At 39.2% G+C, this 18,012-nt stretch overlaps 1 protein-coding gene across 3 annotated transcripts in view; it reads right to left on the bottom strand.

Moving 5' to 3' along the window:
* The window catches only part of SLC4A4 (solute carrier family 4 member 4), a 263,965-nt gene that overhangs the window by 183,679 nt on the left and 62,274 nt on the right, over nt 1-18,012 (bottom strand). The window lies entirely within an intron of this gene.

The following is an 18,012-nucleotide window of genomic DNA, read 5'->3' as shown; positions in this document are numbered from 1 at the left end:
CATATATATATATATATATATATATATATATATATATATGCAGAAATATGCATGCCTAATAGCCTAAAAAACACACAAGTCCATACCACCTGAAATCTATAGAACTATGGGACAAACTAAGATGGCTTCAACCAAAATTTAATTATAACAAATAAATTCGCAAATAGTCAACCAAGTAACAAAAGCCTATTATTAAACAAAATATGTGTTTTATCTATTAAAATATCAATGATGGCCAGTGTATAGAAATCTTGCAATAACATTTCCAGATGTTGGTTGTCAGTAGGATCATGAGCACAATATTCTCCAAAGGGAAATTTAGAAATAGAAAAAAAAAAATGTCTTAAAAGCATATTTTATTGGCCATTCTTCTACTAAAATTATAATCATTTTAAAAATATAAATTATTTCAAAGGTTTTAGTATAAAATTGATTACATTGTTTATACTTGAGAAAAATTCTTAATCCTAAATATTAAGAAAAGAGGGTTGGTTAAAATAAAACGTGTCACAAATATACAACAAAATACCATGTAGGCATAAACTATGGTGAGAGGTACAGTTCTTATAAACAGAGGTAGAGTTCTTGCTAGCATGTTTGATGACATGACTCAGAGGTAAAGTTCTTGCCTAGCATGTTTGATGACATGACTCAGAGGTAGAGTTCTTGCCTAGCATGTTCAGGATCTGTGTTTCAATACCCTGCATTTTTTTATTAGAAAAAAAAAAAAGAGATCAGGGAGATAGTTCCGTGGATCAAATTCTTACAGCACAGCATAAGGAACTAAGTTTGCATCTGTAGCACCTATGTAAACATCTGGGAACAGCGGTATACTATCTGTAACTCTAGGGCTAGCATGTGAAGACGGGCGGATTGTGGGGACTAAAGCAGAAAATTCAGGGTTTGGTGAGATACCACATCAAAAATTAAAATGGCGAAACAGTTGAGAAATGCCAGCCTCTTGTCTGCATATACCTCCCTCAAATACAGGAGCATGCATGCGCAGAAATGTACACACCAACTCACAAGCGGAGCAAACAAAGTGAATGTATTTTTGTAAACATTACCACTGAAATACCATTGAAATAAAACATGAAGAAAGGATTAACAGTTTATGACATGTAAACCACATAAATTTAAATGGAGAAAACAATCATAGGAAAAACTAACCCTACTTTAATAAACTTTTTTTGTGCTATAAGCTAAACCTGGGGTTTAGGCAGCCCTATTTTGCTCATGCCAATATTCAGGTAACATTGTATATTAACTGTAGTGGTCTAAAGTATAAACTTGCTGCTAGCTCCTAAATCCATACATCATTGCGTAACTAACAATTGAGAGTTTTACTCGTTGGCCAGTCGTGGAATTTCTTTAGTCTATCAGTGATGGACCAATGAACACCTATGATTCCGTTCACACACAGACAGCAAAGTGTGTGGTTATATTAGCACCATGTCTCCTCATGATAAATCTGACACATATAATCCAAAAGAACAGGGAACTGGCCAACCAACGTGAAAGTGCAGCACACAAACAAGTCTGAACCAAAGGTAACGCGAATGAAGAAGACACTCGGGTCAGTGGGACGGTGGCAATGCTTGCTTGTAGTCGCCACAGGAGGGACTCCGGATGGACACCAGAAATTAGTGAAGGTGAGCTCATCAACATACATGAGGGAGCGGTTGTAATAAAGCAACGTCCCTGTCTTAAAAAAAGCCAGGAGGCCACAGAAGGTACAAAAGACTAAAGAGCCCAAGAGCATGACAATGGGCAGGAATGGAACAGAGATGCTGTACCACAGGATGCACCACTGTGAGAAGACAAGCATTATTCAACTAGCTGAGTAAGATGTTCTGAAAAAAAAATCACACACTATATTCTTGAAGCTTCTGGTGTTTTAAATTACTAAGAACTAAATAAATAATACACTCCCCTCCCATTTCCCAGTACCTCTTGAGCCAACATCGAGAGACCTTAGTGATTTGAAAATATTTTAGGATCAAGAACAAAAGCAGCTTTTCCCTTAGACACTGAGGATCCCTTCTGTGTGTCTCCACTGCCTGGTCACATTTTCCCCCAGATGTGTACCGCTGGGCCATTGTACAAGCACAGCACCTCTCTCCAAGCATATTTACACTTAACACATTTTAAATGTTACAGGGTTATTGCTATTGTTTTCTTCCATTGGTTTCTTCCTAGAACATGCAGAGGTCTGTGGCTCTTTGTGCATTGATTCAGACAATGTTTACTGAGTACTGTGTGTCCTACACAGACTTAGCTTCAGGCTCTACATATTAAATAGAACTCTGACAGAAAGATCCCTGTTCTCCTCATGCACATAGAGGACATGGGCATCAACTAAGCGTTTGATCAATTTGTTAAGTAAATCAATAAGTTCACATGTGAACCAAGAAAAAAATTTCGATGAGTATAAGTGTTTGCAGGACATTGAATTAAAGAAATTGAATACATCGAGACAGAGAACAGTACAATGACTTTGTTTTATTTCTATAATTAGAACAAAAATGGCTCCGGATTTTCTTAATATCACAAGAAGATAAGAACATCTTAGGATTTTTTGTGTAAGATACTTTTGATGCCTTTCTAACCCAAAAGTGAGAGGAGGTATTGTTACAGGACATCAGAGAAGGCACGAGAATGAGGAAGTAATGAGCAGAACCTGGGACAGAACACTCACCATTTTCAGCGTGGTACTTCTAGAACTGGCAATCACAAAACTGGCCAATTCATTGCTGTCATTCAACAAAGATTCCAAAGGCAGCCAAGTGTCAGTGGCACAAACCTCTGATCCTAGCACTTACGAGGCAGGGGCAGATGGATCTCTGTCCAGCCAGGTCTACATAGTAAGTGCCAGGAGAGACAGAGTTATAAAATGAAACCCTTTCTCAGAGAGAGAGACAGAGAGACAGAGAGAGACAGAGAGAAGAAGGGGAGAGGGACAGACATGGACATAGACCTACAGACAGAGAAAGATAGAGATCCCAAAGCAGCATTGAGGAAGAGAGTATAGGTTTACATAGTTGGCTGACTTCCTAGAGATGTAAGGTAGGCTTGACCTCACTTTAACAGAAAAGAGTAAAGGTTCGTTTTTGTAATGTCAATGACAGTCTCCACACTGAAGATCACATTCCTGTAGAGATGTTATCCACAGAACCCCACTCTCTGCCCTGGCATTGTCAGAGTAGGCAACAGTAATCTCATAGACGCTTCTGAAGAATGGATGGAAGAATGATGTCACATAACCCTACACTGGTCTCTGGGTACCATGCCTAGCACCGTTTATGTTAATTTATTTATTAAATACGAAACCATGAACAACCAGAATGCCTTTGGGGAGCAAAAATACAAAATTTTGCATCGTATATTAGCATGTACGGATATGAATATAGCATTGCTCTGAGATCAGAGGACAGACTCTGGAACCAGACTACCTAGATTTGAATCTCATACGTCTTAGCCCTGTGACCTGAATCATGTTAATTCATCTCTCTGTTTTTCAAATTCTTCATTTGCAACATGGAATAATGGTGGTGAACACAGAACCAAAATTAGTCTTGACATTTGCTTATGCTTACTAAGAAAACAGCTTACAGATAGGGACTTTGAGAGCCATGTTGGTTTTAACTACATAAAGCAGGAAAGAAAGCTGCCAAAGGTGTGTGTGGTTTGTTTCACTGAATCAAGAAGCTTCAGGAGTGAGAAGACATGTACCTGCTTTATTAGACACAAAGAGAACAAGGGGGAATAATAAACCCTTTCAGCCTTTAGGACATGGGCAGAGCTACCCACATTGACACCCACAGCAGATGACCCCTGTACATCATCAGCACATCCATTCCTGATGAGCCTGAAGTTTGCCTCAGGATTTATTCAGGCAAGCAGTGAGCACTCATCAATGTGGGAGGGTGATCAGCCATGGGCCCTAGACTGTCTTCATACTACAATGGTCCCATATGTATGGAAGTCCACCTTGTCTCCCACAGCTCAGAGCGGTCTCCAGAGTGAGCCTGTCCCTTTTTTCCTCTATTACTCATAAATTGCATCCTCTCCTCCATTCACCCCCTCCTTTGATCTGTTATTGTTTTTTTACCCCAAAGAGGAAACATTTGTACATTTTTCTTCTCTCCTCTCTTAGTTCTTCAGTTAAGAATTCTAACTTTATTATAGAATGACTCTATTCTGAATGGATTCCAGGCCTGCTCCAGAGGAAAGCATTTCACACATGATGCTATAATTGTGGTCAAAAGCCTGGCTGAGGAGGCTTCAGTACTGGTATTTGCACATCCTATCAACATGCCTCCTAAATACTTGTTTGTGCTCATAAACACTGGTTACTCTCTGTAGGTCAATGTCAAGGTGATACATGATTGGACAGTATAGAGTGGGGTGGGGACAAAGTTTCTGTAAGGCAGAAGAGAAAGAGGAGAACCAAGATGGAGCTGGAGGAGAAGGTTCTCAATGCAGGTGGTCTTAATTGGTGACAGGTAGATATGATTATTTCTAAGGGCTTCTATGGGTCAATTTGTGTTACCCAGGTGGGCAGTTTACATCTTTGCCCAATGTTTACAAATGGTTGTAAGCTTATTGTGTGGATGTATTATAAATTGAGAATTTAACATATAAAACTGATTGATAAGTTATTGGTTATTGAATGATTTTACCAGGCTGTGGAGAATGTGAGCAAAGATTCCGGCTGATAGAGAAGCAGCCAGGGTGAGCGGCTCCTGCTAAGTCGCCCGCAGCTCAGAGTGGATGCCCGTGGAGTGACATGTTAACTAGTAGCAGCAGAACCATTTTTATTTTTACCACAACAACTCTAGACCTTGATCAGAAAAGCTCCTTTTTTACAGTGGGAAACACTCAATGTTGGGGTGCAAACCAGTCAAAACACTGAGAATAAGAGACTGAGTGCTCAACCCTAAGTGAACCACTCTTCTCAATATACCATGATCACCACAACAACCACCACCACCATCACCATCACCACCATCATCACCACCACCGTCACCATCACCACCACCACCATCACATCACCACCACCACCATCACCATTATCACCACCATCACTACCACCACCATCACCATCATCATCATCATCAACACCACCATCACCACCATCACCATCATCATCATCATCACCACCACCACCATCACCATCATCACCACCACCACCACCATCATCACTACCACCACCACCACCATCACCACCACCATCACCATTATCACCATCACCACTACCACCACCACCATCACCACCACCACCACCATCACCACCACCATCATCACCACCACCACTATCACCACCATCACCACCAACATCATCACCACCATCACCACCAACACCACCATCATCACATCTCAGAAAAATTAACAAGAGGAGAAAAAATAAGACATAAGAGCCAGTTATCATTGAAATTCAAATGCCCATTCTAACTGTATTTAAGGTCACAGAGTAGTATGGCATAAATAGACTATGCCTATGTTTGAGTCTAGATAATATTGGTGTGTAATGTTTTTATTTGGTTCTAGGGTTGTTTTTAAATAAAGATTATAAAAATAAAAAAAATAAATAAGTTCTAGATGACAGAAGAAAAGTTGATGAAATGTAAACTTTTGGGCTTGCTAAGGTTATTGCACTCAAGAACGCGTACCGGCTGTGGTGTCCTGAACAAGATCTACACAAGATCAATCCAGTTATAATTCCAACATGAACAGAAAGGTAATCTTGAGGACCACATCTTACTGAGGAGTTATTGTCAGCTGATAACTGCTGGGTTCAAGAGAATTGTTCATTTTTAAATGTGTGGCCACTGGTAAATTTCTCATGCTCTAGTAGAGGGCCTCTACCCAGATAGATAGGTACAAATAATAATGGGCATATACATATATAGACAGTACCAGTTGAACTTAATTGACCCATACATATAGGAACAGTACTAATTAAATTCAATGAATTACATAAAAAGAAAGACTATAATGTTGGAAGGAGACTATGTTGGGGGAAGTTAGGAGAAGATAAAGGGAACAAATAGGGTGAAAATAATCACTTGATTGCATATATTTATGAAATTCTCAAATATCAAAACAAAATAATATCAGAAAATTATAAAAGCTAAAGAGTAAATTAAAATTTTTTAAATGAAGACATCTTATCACATGGATATCCATGTAGAAACCAGTTATTTTGTGAGATAATTTTTAAATAAAAATACATTATTTTAGAAGTAAGTAAAAATAAAATTTAACTTCTCCAATACCCCCATATAAGCCTTCCTCAGAAGAAGAAATACACCTTACCCTAGCCCTAGTAACAATGGTGCACAAGTCCCTTCTGAACAAGCACACACCCTTCCCTGGGTTGCCTAGCTTTGTAGACTGACTTCTCAGCCAGGCAACCTATATCCTGGATAGCAGGCTCTGTTTATATGCCTTCTTCAGAGATCACCACAAATTGTGTACAACGTTGTTACTTTCTACATTCGATTAATAAATTAAATACAGTTGACTTAAGCCTCCACTACTCCCAAATACATAAAACTGCAACCATTTGCAAACTTCTATTCTAAATAAGGTTATGTAAGTTTTAGAGACCAAGTTTAATCTTCCCTTCCTCTTAATATACCCTTGTATTAGCTATAGTGAATTCACAGCAGTTGTTCATGTTGAATGAGCCCCAAGTAAGCAACGTATACCATAAATAAGTGGTTTTCCTCTGCTAGAGCACCACCCCCCAATACAAGGTATTTCAGTGTGTATGTCTCTATTACAGTATGTTCATAAGCAACCTCTAGACAATGTATGTCAATATACATGTGTCTAGTATAGTATGTCCAGAAGCACACACCTCCCACACCAACAAAGCATGTCAATGTGTATACCTCTATATGTACAGAAGTGTGTACATACTCTAGTATGTACAGAAGCACACCCCAGACAGCGTGTGTCAATGTGTGTCTCTATTACAGTATTTACTGAAGCATACTCCAATGTGTGTCAATGTGTGTCTCTACTACAGTATAAACTGAAGCACACCCCAATGTGTGTCAATGTGTGTCTCTACTACAGTATAAACTGAAGCACACCCCAATGTGTGTCAATGTGTGTCTCTACTACAGTATGAACTGAAGCACATCCCAGTGTGTGTGTCAATGTGTGTCTCTACTACAGTATGAACTGAAGCACACCCCAATGTGTGTCAATGTGTGTCTCTACTACAGTATGAACTGAAGCACACTCCAGTGTGTGTCAATGTGTGTCTCTACTACAGTATGAACTGAAGCACACCCCAGACAGCATGTGTCAATGTGTGTCTATACTACAGTACACCATCTCTTCCATGTTTTCATCCTTGCTGCATTTTGTCATTGCGCACCTCATTGTCCTCCTCGGCTCATCCCTCACCCAAACAGCTCATTGCACCTACCTCAGGGGATGGCAAAGTTAGGCAACAAGGAACAGATGGAGAATGTGTAAGACAATGGAAAATGAAAGCATAAACAATATATGAGCTGCCCCAGATCCTCAGACAGGTTCTTGCCTTTGACTTCTCTGTGGCTTATGTTTCAAGTGCTTCCTGGGAAACGATGTGATGTAGCGAAATGGAAACTAAGACCTAGAAATGATGTACCACCACTTTGCTGACATACCACAGTCACCTTTTGGGACTCAGAGGACTCTCCACTTCCCAGATACCAAAATCCAGCTATGCTGCTATCTCATTCATAAAGTAGAACAGAATTTCATATATCCTGCACGTAACCCCCCCCCCCAGTGCTTTCCTTCAAACCCCAATTATCTACAACATCTCATAATGAAAATTCCATGCAAACAGTTGTTATATCGTGTTGTTCCAGGTAATAAGAAAAAGGTCTGTACATGTTTAATCAGATACAACTTTCATAGGCATTGTAATTTCAATACATGGAGGTTAAATCCTCTCAGAGAATCTGGCTCTGAAGGCATTACCATATTTCTTATCTTCTAATATATGCTATATGCTCAAATACCTCTTAAAAGATTATATTTTGTGATAAACTCCCTGTTCTTTGGAATTTATAGATGAAGAGATAATACATAACAGAGATAACCCAATCAGTAAAAATGTCCCAGGCGGTGCTGGAGAGATGGTTCAGTGGTTAGGCGCACTGGCTGCTCTGGCAGAGGATTGGATTCAGTTCCCAGCACCCAAATAGTAGCTTACAACTGTCTGTAATTCTAGTCCCAAAGTTGCAACATCCTCTTCTGGGCCTTAGGCACCCATGTGGTGTGTGTATACACACACACACACACACACACACACACACACACACACACATATACATATATATACACATACATATATGTGTGTATGTATGTATGTATGTATACTGTAAACAAAATATGTACACAAAAATAAACAATTTTAAAAGTATTTTAACCTAACAGGCAATAATAACCAAATTTGTTTGACAAGTTACATTATGCAGGTGTTATGTGACTATGTAACAGTTACACTATGCCAGGTGCTACATAGTAAATTAATCATATTATATAAGTAAGCCTATATTGTACACAAGGGATGAGTTTTAAGACAAGAAAGGGCTTTTCCAAGATCACACGAGTCACTGATATGAATTTCCACTCCCACCCCATGCTAGACCAAGCCCACTTAATAGCCACCCCACTGGTGTTTCCAAATGAGACTAATCTTAAGAAAAACATGGTCAGGGTGCCATGTGAGCAGCCCAGACAGAAACAGATTTGATTTCAGAAGAGGCAGAAATCACCCCGGCATTTGAAATAGTCCTAAAGTAAGTTAATTGAACATTTGGTTCATTATCCACCAAAAACAATTTGTGAATGTGCCCTTTATTCTCAGACTAGGAAGCATCCCACTGTGGCCACCCTGAGGGCTACCCAAAACAAAACAAAAAAAAAAAAAAATACTGTTTCTAATAGGAATAATGACCATAACAAGCAATTCATTCTGCGAAGGGCAGGACTCCATAGAAATTTCCCTATGTGGGTTAGATGAGGACTTCTGGCGTTTGCTCCTTCTCTCAAGCAAAGTCTATAATCTGTGAAGCCAGATTTCAAACCACGGGATGAAAGGGAATAAATAAGAATTCAAGTTATCAGTCATGCTGTTACCAACTAGTTTATACGCCTAGCATCCATTTTAAGACTCACTGTTTGTTAGGTGCTTTCCTTGTTTTGAGACGAAGTCTCCCTACGTGCCTAAGGGACCTTTAACTGATAATCCTCCATCCTTCTGAGTCCTAGGACTAAGTATTCGTTTTTTCTCTAAGATTAAATTTTAAATGTAGATGTCATTGTCATTAAAGCTTTTCCACAAGCTGTTTAACTGCCAAGCAATTATTTATAAAACTCCAAAAGAGCATCTGTATGAAGATCTGTGACAGATGATATGTGATAGATAGATAGATAGATAGATAGATAGATAGATAGATAGATAGAAAATAGATAGATAGATAGATAGATAGATAGATAGATAGATAGATAGATAGATGGATGGATGGATGGATGGATGGATGGATGGATGATGGATGGATGGATGGATGGATGGCATTGTTACTTTTAAGTTTTACATATCTACAAATGGTTAAAACACACTAATGCCAGTAGCTATTAGTCTATCCCTTTTAACTGCTTTTTCTGAAAACAGTACTCCAACATCCTTGAGGGGGGATCTTATTTGTCCTTCCAAGTTCTTCCATTGGTTTGGGCACACTCTCCTATGACCCAGGTCTGGACAATGGATATATCAAATCTCAGACATAGCTATTGTTCTTGAGTAGCCATTTTACCTACTACAGGTCAGCTGGAGTGAGCTGGTGTCAGCCTTTGCTGGAACCGTAAAGAGTTCACTCCAGCTGAGAGAATAGATAGCATTATTATTATTATCTTGCATCCCTCACAGAAGAGGACACTTGAGAATATATCAAACATCAAACAGAATCAGGGTAGAGGCAGCCAACTTCCTAAAGCCATGTGTGAACACCTTGATGAAGTCGTAGCTGAAGTCAGTTACTATGCAATCCATAAACTAGAATTGAACGATATTTTATGGAAACCATGTTTTAAGGCAATTCAGTCATTAACCTAACATACCTAATACAATCTAAAAAACTTAATATATTTACATGCTAACAGGCTCTAGAAGGGTACATTAAATGGTTATTTTTTTCCTACTTCAAACTACACAATAAACTGAAGTCACTTAGTAACTTTCATTAAAGATAGATTGCTTTAAACATATGTATCTCTGTATTAATAAACTCCTACTTGCAGAAAGCTGTCACAACAATTATTGTTAGTATTTCATGACATTATTATTCATCTGGAGATCATCAACAGCCCCAAAACTGTGAGTTTCAGAACCCTATCGAACTCTCTCTTTCTTAGAAAAAGACAATGACTCTGGCCCCAGCCCATGAAAAATCCATCTCCCAAATATTTTCTGGATCCCCAAGGAAGGTTTCACACAAACTTATCCTTTGGACTCTAAGAGGAGGTCCAATTAATACTCTCTATCTGTAATCTCCCTCAATGGGGATACCACAGTTCAGATGGTAGCTCTGGGTTAGGGATGCCATGCTTAATAGCCTGCCTAGGTGTCGAGTCCTAACATTCCCAAGGATGAAATATGGCAGTACCAAGCAACTAGGAAGTGAAAGCAAATTCAGGACCAGGGAGCCTAAATGAATATGACAAACAACAGGAAGTTAATAGGCCAGTTCAGAGTTCAGAATGTGGTCTGTCCCTCCTGCACACCCGTAACATGACAGGTAAATTCCTTTTACAAAAAAGGCAAGAGCTCAAGAAAAAGGAATTTTTACAAGCACCCCCATTCATCTATATTTAAGCACTAAGCCTGGGCTTATGTGCCTGGTTAAATTCTGAGGCACTGAGTCCTTATGCCTGGGTTATACCATGTGGTTATTTTCTGTAACTTCCTCTAGGCTTCCATTCAGATCAAATTACACTCTCCCAAAGGTCTGGCTACATCCAGACTCTTCCTTTCAGGAACCAATAAATTCATTGTTGTTGTTTGTTTATCCAAGTTATAATTGGGTATCGTGTTCTTACAAGACTGACTAATTCATAATGTATAATGAGGGGGAAAGACCCAGTAGATGTACATTACATGCTAACAATTATCACCTCTGTGATGTAAAATTATTGATGTTTCATACTTGCCTCATTTTTTATGTTTAAGTTCTAACTCTTTTAAAATTAACATTTATGTCATATTTATACAGAAAACAAACCAATTGGATTTTAAGCTGCTAAATTGAAAACACTCATGTCAAATTAGTACCAGACACTCCTCTAAAGTAGTTGAGAATACATAACTCAATTATGATCCTCAACAGCCAACACAAACACATCCCTACTTCACTTGCCTTTACTGCTGTCTAGGGAGTAGAATAGCCAGAGCTGAAACACACAAGCCTGGCCATGGATCTGCAGGTTGGTGGATGGAGAAGAGCTACAAAAGGTCATAAACTCAGAATAATAGGCTTGGGATGGAAGGCCTCATGCACCTGGCATGAAAAGGGAGGGTCCTCTCTGTAAACAGAACAGGAGCCATTTGGTGACTCAAATAGTTGGGAATATGGGCACTCAGCAAACCTTTCCTGAAAGATCCAAAGTCCCTTTCACTTGTCTCAGCCCCTGTGGAGATTTTCCTTTAATTCCTTCCTTCAACGGTTCGCTTCCTTTGCTCTGCCAGAACTGTCCATGGTAAGGTTTAGATGATGAATCACTCTGTTTAGGAGTGATTACATCAGCACTTTTCCCAGGTTCAACTCAGACCAATTATCAGCACAATTTATACCCCGGGGTTTCTAAAGTCAGACTCGATTCTCATCAACATTAGGAAATATTCAAGATTCCCAAAATAAGCTCTACAGACTCACTCAAGTGCAACTATTTTCTATACCAAGTGTCTAAATTTACAGCTCCAATAATAGAGCCACAGCCACACTGCTAATGCTGCCATTAGATGCCTTTTCGTATGTGGGTACAAAGAATACATCCTCCTTCCTGCAGCCTCTATTTGAAAATGTGTGAGCACAGAAAGGAAGCATTGCGAATCCTGTCTTCTTACCCTGGTTGCCAAAAAATCTTACCCATCTTTCCTGGATAGAAAGCATTGAGAAACGTGGTTCAAAACAAATTCTTTAAGTGCCAGCAAGATGGTTCAGTGGGTAAGGAAACTTGCTACCAAGCCTGGCAACCAGAATTTGATCACCCAAAACTACATAGTGAAAGGTGAGAACTAATTCTCAAAATATGTAAAAGATGTCCTCTGATTTCTACACATGTGCAGGCAAAAGCACACATGCACGCATGCATGCACACATGCACACACACATGCCCATATAAAATAAAAATTAAATGAATATTTAAAACAAACGATTTACTTGAAAGGTCAATAGAGAAGAGAACAAAATATGTATATGATTGTTGTCTTTTAAAAGAAGTAACATTCTTTGCAGTGATACTAGAGATTTTGATGAAACTCTGGTTGTAATAAGAGAAATGTCAACAAGATTCTACAATAAACTTTTCTTCTTGTCTGCTTTATTTCTGTTCTGAGTCAAGGGTCCAAAATTAGTGACAGTGATTCTCAACTTCTGTGAAGTTAATTATATTCTCAGCAAAGAAGAAAAAAGACAAGAGGTTCTCCGACACTTCCCACTTTTCATCTAGAGTTTTGCTGTTCTCAGACGGTAGAATCTTCATTTGCCTCATACCACAGTTGGAATGTCTGCCCCCTCCAAAACTCATGCTAAATTTAAGTGCCACTGTACTGATATTGGGAGGCAGGACCTTTAGACAATATTAAGGCCCTAAGAGTTCTGCCATCAAGAATGCACAGATACTGTTAGGGCAAAATTCCAGTGCCTTGCTTTCATTTACCTCCCATCACATGACCCTTCTATTCCATCATCAAGAAAGATGGCACCAGATATGGGCACTTTGTACTGTACTTCTCACCCCCACAACCATGAACTGAAATTTTTCTGACCATTATAAAGGAGTGAGTCCATGGTATTGTATTCAATCTTCACACAAAACACATTAAGATACCTGCTTTATTAACCCAGAAGACTCATGATACCAACCAATAGAATATGTTTTCTTATCAGCAATGGCACAAAACTAAGGCAAAATCTAGACCTTTTACAAAACTTGACTAATGAAGAAATGGCTTAGGAAAGACAAAAGTCTAATGCAGGTCCTCGTGCTATTTCATCAAGTGCCTTCTCAAAAATTCAACAGAAACTTGCTAGGTTCATTTTTATAGACAATTAAGCAGGACAGGACACATTTTTTAGCAGCATTTGTAGGGTAGAGAATTGTAATTCATTATAAAAATAAGCTTCATTCCAAATTATTCATATTACTAAACCATACAAAGCAGATAGAAAACACATTAGAGTGAGTATGTGGACATGCTAGGGATTGTAAACTACTATTAAAGTCTACCACATGCAATGCATATAAGAGTGATATGGACAAAAGTCAAAAACCATTTTTTTCCACACAACAGATCTTTACTACAGGTTTCATATGTAGCATTTCTTATTTTCCTACATTGAAACCCTGTGTGTATTATTTCAAGTCATCCTGAGATAGCTTCACTTCACTGGAGGGAGCAAAAGGAGGTGACTTCAAACAAGACTATTAACGATTTCCTGTTCAATAGGGGCCTGCAGAGAAAGCATGCGGTGACTTCTGAAGCTATGGTAATATGGTAGGCATGGCCACTCTTTAATTGGGTGAAGGACTTTCAATTAATTAAATGTCAGTCATCAAACTTAGGGTTAGCTTTTTTTTTCTACAATCCCCTCTTATGATCCACCAAGTATCAATTTATTTAGAAATGTATTTGTCATACATATATTTCTGATGTTCTTCATCATCTGAATGCTTGGAGTTATCTTTCTAAGAAGTATGCAGTTAAGAAGCCTTATGAACTTTATAAAGTAGGAATTAGACAGTCATCTAAAATTGGGCCTTTTATGGGGAAATAGGGAAGAGCTACTGAAAAACTGAAATTGCTGAATTATATAAAGTTATGAGTTATTCATTGTAAATGTGTAATTATTCATTGTATACAGAATAAACAGTCAGCCGAGGACCTTCTACAAGGCAGTGAAGAATGCTCAGTCCTGATGAGTGTGGTAAGGCAAAATTTTTAATGTTAAGTTAAATTTGAATTCCATGTAATGTGTTGGTTAATATGAAAATGAACGGAAAAGTGCCATTCCTGTGATACAGGATAGAGCGGAGTAGCTGCTTCACAAAATAAGCTAGCAATGACCAAAGCTCACTAATAGTGTCACCAAAGGTTCAAACAGGTATTACTGCACCTCCTCACTGCTCTGTGAATGGGATCCTTGACCAGCTGGAGAGACGGTAATCTCACGCAGGGCTTCTGCACATGATTTCCTGTCCTGGGCTGGTATAACAGCTTTATGTCATGAACAAGAAAACCTTAAAAAGTAACTGCAGGGAAAGGAATGGAATCTAAAACCTAAGACTTGGTTCCAATGGAGCCTGCCTCCAAGTATGCATGAGTAAATTATTTCCTCTTCCCTCTGACTAATTTCTGCATCATTTTGTCATTAATGACAGGAAGAGTGAAGAAATGATGGGATTTTCACTTCTGACTCAATAGAAGTCTACTTGGGAAGACAAGATAGTACTATTTCATCAATGGTCTGCTGGTACACTGTTCATTCCATAGTTTGGATCTCTCCTTTGAGAATTATTACCAACTGATCCTCTATAAAAAAGCAGAATGGAATCCGAGAATCATTTAGCCTGGGTGGAAAGGAGGAAGTAATCCTTAGTGAACCTTGTCATCTATTCACCTGGTTATTTATCCAAAGGTATACAGTAAGCACAAAGTAGCAGTATTCCGATATCCACTACTAAAAGGAGTTGCAAACTGAATATATTTTTCATTGACTTTCTCATCAGCTGTGGCCAACAAAAATTAGTCCAGTTAAGGACTTTACTAAAGAGTTATAGCCACATACCCAACTAATTCAGCACCAAGTGCTTAAGAGGGAGGAATGACGCAGACCATGCATGGTTCATAGATAAAGGTGAGAATAACTTGGCCACACACGAAACTGAATGAACTGGATCTACACTGTTATGTGGCTTGTTACGTAGACCTACTCCCAGGTTTTTATCTTTCCTATCTGATCATGAGTGACTATTTAACTTACCAATGTAGTTTAGTATGTTCTGAGCTAAATTATAAAAAATAAACAAATCAAAAGTGCTCACATGCCCAAACCTAGCTCATTTCAGAAATGAGTTTCTCTCTATTACAAATCTACGACTTGGGAAGCAGTAACTTGGTGTACGCTCTAACTCAGGAGGGGAGACTGAGCTGCACGCCCACTGAAGTATTTATTCTCACAAACTTTATCCCTCAGTTTCCCACTCTCACAGATTCTTGAGATTCGTGTCACCTTGTCACTGCCTGGAAGCCTCTTCAAAAGGCAGTTGCTGATGGAGGCTCACCACAGAGAAGCTTCAGCTGATTTCATTGTTTTTTTCTGGTCAACCAGTTTAAACTATATTTGTACTGGCTAGGATATTCAGTTAAAAAATATCACTTAACCAAAACAGGTACTAATAAATAACACTTACACTTGGAAACTTAGCTCAGTACCCTTCTGGACGCTACCAGACACCCTCTATGTCCTTCTTGTGTCCCAGGAGTGTACACATGTTACGTCGGTCACATTCCTAGCTAAAGGAGACTTTACTTTGAGATCCAGGCAGAGGCACTGGGATGGAAGTCTGTGGGGCATGAAGCCCCTGCTCTCCCTGCTGTGGACTGCCCCCTTTGTCTCTATTCCTAATGAGTCTGTGAATGCAAAAGACCCTCCTAAAGCCCTTCCTCCATGCCTCCAAAGCCAACCTTGCCATTAGCTTGAACTCTTCAAGGCTGAGAAGTGGTAGAAATCTGAATAACACTTTTTTTTTTCTCTTAGAAGAACCCATGAACATGCTGGAATTGCCTTCTAATGAGTGCTAGGCTTTCTCAGTGCTGTTTGGAATTGAGCCGTGATTCCTTAACTTTTCAATAAGCTATCCATCCTGCTGTTCTTAACTGACTTTCCTCTGGTTTTAAATAGCCTGAGAAGCTGTCTAAATTCATTCCAGACCTCACATAGCTAAGTCTATAAACTAGTCAGATTCAACTTTGAAGGTTAAAAATCTGTTTAACCATGGGAGAAAATGCATAGACAGACAGACAGATACACGCACACATGCATGTGCCAAAAAAAAAAAAAAAAAGATGATATTGACTTGTAAAGGAATTTTTCTCCAGACTCGTCAATCAACTTTCAAAGGATACTGGAAAGATGTCACAGGGAATAGGGTAGTACACTAAACTTGTAGGGTTGGTTATACACATGCCTAACCTTCAGCAAGATCAGCTGAACAAGAAGAGAGTCACACGCATATAACCCAGACCCTGGAAGTCTGAAACGGGGATTACAGGTTCACTCTAAGTAACACACTGCTTACAGTGTCATCTGAAGAACTTTTAAAAGACAAAAAGCCAGTGCTTTAAAATACCCATTGCCTATGAGTTCAAGGCTCTATCCCATAGAAAGAACAACAGTATCAACCAACTAAATCCCTCCCCGAGACCTCAGAGCTCCAAGGACTAAACCATCAACCAAAGAGTACACATGGATGGACCCATGGCTCCAGCTGCAGAGGATGGCGTTGTCTGGCATCAGTAAGAGGAGAAGCCCTTGGTCCTATGAAGGCTCATTTCCCCAGTGTAGAGAATGCCAGGACAGGGAATTGGGAGTGGGAGGGATGGAGAACAGCATAGAAGAAGGGGGAGGGAGTGGGAGGGGGAACCTGGAAAGGAGATAACATTTAAAATGTAAATACATAAAGTGTGCAATTTTTAAAAAAGATAAAAAGAAAATATTCCCATTGCCACCATGGTGATGAGCTAACCATTGTGCTATATGAACCCATTTCCTTAATCTCCATCATGGTAAAGCCATGTCGACAGATGTCTGGAAGCAAATCTCTCAGCACCATCCTCCATCCCTATTGAAAACAGTTGTACTTACATTACAAATGCCTACAAATGGAGTTATTTGCTAAAGGTCCAGAATGTTTGGAGGAGATTTTTTTTCTTGTCAACTTCAAATGCTGCCGCTCCCTTTCAGAAGTAAGGCCGAGAGCTAATAAATTGAAGCCCTCAGATGACATTCTGTCAAAACATCTGCAAACGTTTATCTTGCTGCCACAGTTCAGCTGAAGGCAGCTCCTTCTGAGAAACAGACACGGCTATAATGTTGATTCATGTTTTCGCGGCTTCAGAACTTCATGACCGGAACTTTTGTTTTTAAAGTGGTTTCAAATTACTTGCAGAATGTCACCTCCAACTGGTAAATACAGCAAATCCTGGTGTAAGCTGTCCTTAAAGACATCTTTCTCGGCTGCACTGGGTCCTTACTGGTCCCTCAATTATTCCTCACACTCAGAAATGGGCAACACATCACGGTCTGGTTCAATGATGAAATCTAAAAGCTAGGGTATCAGGGGGTTCCTAGTCAAATAAGTACTTTCAATTGAAAATATCTGTCAAAGTCACTGAATCTGGCAGGGTCCAAACCATAATGTGTATTCGGATAACTTGGGCATTCAGCTAACCCCAAAATAATCTCTATAAATCCATTTTTTCTGACTTTAAACTTGAGAGCCTCTCATGGATTTTTCAATTAAAACAAATAGTTTTATGTTTACTTTATTGTAAAAACCGTGTCTTTCTGAATATCCTCATGAAAAGAATACTTTGGGTTAATCTGTCAAGTGTCCCATCCCAGGAGCAGCTGGAGCCACCTCTGCAAAACCAGGCTTCTACTTCTACTGGAGAAAGTCAAGCTTGGTGTCCGAACCATGGATTCAAAACAACTGTACCTC

The sequence above is a fragment of the Micromys minutus genome (assembly GCF_963924665.1).
Source record: "Micromys minutus genome assembly, chromosome: 1".
Lineage (NCBI taxonomy): Eukaryota > Metazoa > Chordata > Mammalia > Rodentia > Muridae > Micromys > Micromys minutus.
Note: the sequence above shows the minus strand (reverse complement) of the source record. Positions and strands in the feature narration are given on the sequence as shown.